Genomic DNA, 4,836 nt, shown 5'->3' on the forward strand with positions numbered 1-4,836 from the left:
TTTTTCGCTTAAATTGCTAACGACTCACTTTATCGGATTACAAGCCTTAACGTAATTAGGTTCGCTAACGGAGCCAAATAATTCTTTTGACACTTTGTATTTACCAAATACCACCAAATAAACCTCTCCCATTTAAAGATATTTAATACTCCCTTCATTGGCTTATTTCCATTAAAGAAGCGTTAAGAAAAATATATGCATACATATCGTCGTTTAAAGTGCAAAACCGCGTATCAAGATAATGCAAAACCGGTAAGGGAGATAGCATAAATTATTTTCTAGAGAGTAAAAACACTCATATTTCAAAATGGTTCTCTTTTTTATATAAAGCAATCGCATTTCTTGAGTCAAGAGCTTGTGTGAACGAAATCAATTTTTGGCAAAAAATGTCAGTCACGCGGTTTTGCTGAACGACGATACGCGGTTTTGTACTTTAAACGACGATATGTATATAGACGTGTATTTATGTGCTTTTGAGCTTCTTTTCTTGTCTATTTATTGTATTTCAGTAGTCACCTAATAGTACATAAAATGAGCACTTAAAGCATTACATCCTTGAATAAATACAAAAATAAATAGGAAACAAGTGATAATTAAATTAGCAACAGCATTCGAATCATTGCTAATGGCCAATTCGCACTGTCCTATCACATCGCAATGACTCGTAATTAAGTATGTACACTACATGAGTTGCCACAACAATTCTTAAGCCCCCGCAGCTAAATAAACAAAAACAAGAAGAGTTGGCGCATATATCTTCTATACTATAATAAAACTGTAGATTAGACTGCATCACTCCCCATTCGAAAAAAAAAAAAAATCGTTACTGTGGAATTCCATTGGAATTATAAAATCTATTACATTTTAAGACGTCCACCAAAATATTTCCGAAAAATATCAAAAATTTACGTGAGCTGGACCGATTTGAAAATACCTCCAAAAATGGAGTCTTTTATGAATAAAAATAGTTTTGTATAGCCTATTTCCACTCAAAAGCTTAACTGCAGTTAAGAGCTCAGCTAAGTACCAATTATTTTAACATGGGGCCGATTGACAATGTTTATTTCTTACTTTTTGCTTTCGTACTTTCGTTTGCTTATACTTGATATGACCAATTATCCCGTTCGAGTGATAATCTCGATTTTCCAATGGGCATAAACTGCGGTGCAGAGACTTGGTGGCAATGCCCTATTAAGGATGTTTTTTGAAAAAAATCCAAATGAAATGACAATACGGTTTAAGTTTACAAAATTTGCATACAAATATTAAAAAAAAATTAACATTTTCTACGGAATCGTAATAATGAGATTTTTTATGCTGTTTTTTTAACTTTTTTCAAAGACTGATTTACGAAAAACTGGAATAACTGGGTCAAAACTATTCTGCTTTAGGCTTTATTCTGGAACACCAGGATTACAGAAGAAGATTACGCACTCTCGACAAAGCCTTGCAATACTTGCAGATATCGCACAGGTAGAAATAATAGCTCATAGCATCGAAGGAGATTAGTACTTAACTCAAATGTTATCTCAGCGCTATTATTGTTGGCCTATGAGTAAGCAAGCTTCTGCTCCACTGTCCTTTCAACCTAAACTAATAATTTTTGACATTACAAACCGTTTTTGCGTAGCAACACTATTTTTATATTGGTCAACACAAAAGTTCTTATAAGGCGCTGCGAAGCAAGCCAGGCATTTGCTAGTGTTGAAATATGAATGAAGATGACAGCATAATAAGAATTTTCTTATCCAATCTATTTAGTTGCCAGAGGCCAGTGTTTATTATCCTTACAATTCATTTCAACGACAAAGAAAAGGTGTTATACATATTTGTGCGTAGCTCAAGGTAAATACATAATTACATAAACAGATAAAATTTACCTTCAACAGACTGTCGACATCAGTCCTTAAGAGTATATAATAAGTGTTTGTGTGCCTCTCGCTGTATAAAGAAAAATTTATGGAAATGGCGTGTTTACTTCAGCAGCTAAATTTCCCAAGTGTCTTGAATAAATCTAATCTTCAATTTTTAGCAATGTTATTGCGCTTTGTACCACGAATTGTTTGTTATAAAAAATTAAAAAAAAAAACAACAAAGTGTAAGCGGTGGAAGTTCTAGCAGCTATTTCGGAGATCACCGCATCTCCTAATCGTACGCCAGGTACGAGTACCTCAATGTTCGATATGGCGTATAAGTAACATTATTTCCTGTTGCTATTTCATACAAAAATTATTACATATTTTCATTTTTTGTTATTTTTTTGTCTGTTTTTATCCGTCCAAAAACAGGCTTTAATACAAATAAAAAAAATACAAACAAATTTTTATTTTTTTTCCTGTTAAATTAGTTTTTTTCTTTTTTCATAATTATTAAAATCTCTTGGATGCTATGTACTTCAATATTTTGTATGTCACTAAAATATCGCAAGAGCAAATACTGAGGCGGCCGCTGTGGTGTAGTGGTTAGAAGTGGAGTCCAGTTTCCGACATCTAAAACAAAAAAGCAAAAAAAAGTTTGGTTCTAATAGCGGCTTACCTCCAAAACTAACATATTGTGGAAGTGCCAATCTATTACACTGTAGGAAAATTCTCAAGTTTTGAAATGACAAAAAAAGAAAATGCCGATCCACGTAGACTTAATTTTGGGTCGTGGATTATGGATCTGCATACCGTTTTTCCAGATCATAAAAAAATTCAATACTTTAACAAGGATAAACCTAAAAAAATAACACATTATTTGTAATTTTTCCATTTGTTACTTTGTCAAGAATCAAGCTGCCAACGATGAAAATCGATGGATAAATAAACAACTCTTAATTTTTTAACAATTTTTGGTATAAGGAAATAATGTTACTCATACGCCATATCGTACATTTCCGTACTCGCACATACTCTCTTCGATCTTCATTTTATCACAGGATAAGTTATAAACTTTTCTTAATTGGAGGTTTATCTTCCAAATGATACCAAAAATTGTGCATTCCAAGCCACTAGATTTTGGCATTTTTGGCCAGGTTCGTTTTGGTATCTCTAGGGTTGCACGAAATCCCAGAGCTTGGTTAGCCATTGTGACTTTTTTGGTGTGATTAGTGTTTTAACTGCAGCCATCGCAACCGGAGGCTTGCCTTTATGTGCCGAGTTACGTATACTTCTTGACTGCAATGCTATATAGGGTACAGCCATTGAAGTGGCACCTCCTAGGTTGAAGTAGGTCCACTTGAGGGAAAAGGCCCAGTTGAACCATATTTTAGTTCGTGCCGATAAATGTTGTTTGTTAGCCACGTCACTATCACATCCTGGTGCCATATTCATCAACTTTTAAATCGGCATGCGTAGTACGTAGACGTTAAACCAAACTCTGTGCCTACTTTGGTCTGTTGGTTTAAACAATATGGGAATACATACATACGTGCATATGTATAAACAAAGGTATTGTAAGGAAAACAATAAAAGTTTACACACAGCAAACTGTATTTATTGCTGAGCTCAGTAGAAGCAGTGCAGTAAATTCCATTCTGCCTCCATTCAATATGCTTCATAACGCTGGATGCGCTCATAACGCTGCGGTCTATTATTAATTTTACAATTGCATTTTATGGCGCTCTTCAGATTGCAATAAGCGAAATTGAAATTATAATTTGAAAAAGAACAGTGAGCGCGTAGTACAAATGAAGCGAATGGTGAAACAACTGAATGGCGTAGAAGTTGAAGAATTATTGCAAAAAAAAGCAAACCAAATACATAAATTAAGGTAAAAATCCCAATAAAAAAAATTATAGGAATTTTCACATTAAATATAGGCTATTGCCGTTGTAGCTGCAGTTATTCCTCCAGGAAATTGTTATTCTGTGTATGGCTCACAAGGATTTTCATGCCGGTATGAGAAGTAAGTAAAAGAGTAAAGAAAATTTTATATGTTCCTCCGCTTCGAAGAGCGATGTCCGCGTTTGGGTAAATGGACCCAACAAACTGATAGCACTCCTCCGGTCCTCATTCTGTATTCATTTTACTGGCTTTATGGCTTTTAAGGGTTAAGTGTCGCTCTATTGAGATTTTAATTTGGGTCGTGCGTGTCATATTATAATCGGTGTATTTTTTTGCCATATTTGCCGCCCCTAATATTTGGTCGCATGTCTCTTTGCTACTCGTCCCAAAGTCATTCGAACTAATCGCATTTTTTGCAGGGTTCATATCTATACGAAAAACGATGTGCGTTTACACGGACGAAGCTAAACAAAACATATACATATGTATGTATGTATTTACCACAAAACCGGTTGAGCATTGGCCTGTCGCCAACCAAACTTTTTTCAGTGACATGACCACCAATTTTCCACCATCGTTTCCATTAAGTTAAATTGATTGTACCGAAATGTGTTTTATACAATTTATTATAAATTCCATTCGATTACAATTACTATACTATTTTTTTTTTACATAAAAATGCACAAATATATGTTTATCTTAGGCGTGGATCGTAGTTACATAGTTGCTTCGTCGTGCGCTAAAGTACTCATGCTACACAATCAAATCAATTATTAGTATTTTAATTAAGCTAATTCTAATGCTCCTTTTTTTCAATTTACTTACACACATATTTTACGATTCATTTTATAACCGCTGAATTTCTAATTCCTAGCCTTAACAATATATCACCTACAAATTATTCATTTTTACAGCCTACAATTAGTATTAGTTCCACGAATAAACACAAGATTTCTAAATTTAAATTTATATATAAAATTGCTTATTGCACATTTTATTTTGGCAAACCTTAAATTTCACCTATTCTCTTTGAAATATGTATTTAATTTACATACGTATCTATATATATATA

Source organism: Rhagoletis pomonella, unplaced genomic scaffold, assembly GCF_013731165.1.
Source record: "Rhagoletis pomonella isolate Grant_MI unplaced genomic scaffold, Rhpom_1.0 Rhpom_scaffold_00007, whole genome shotgun sequence".
Taxonomy (NCBI): Eukaryota; Metazoa; Arthropoda; class Insecta; order Diptera; family Tephritidae; genus Rhagoletis; species Rhagoletis pomonella.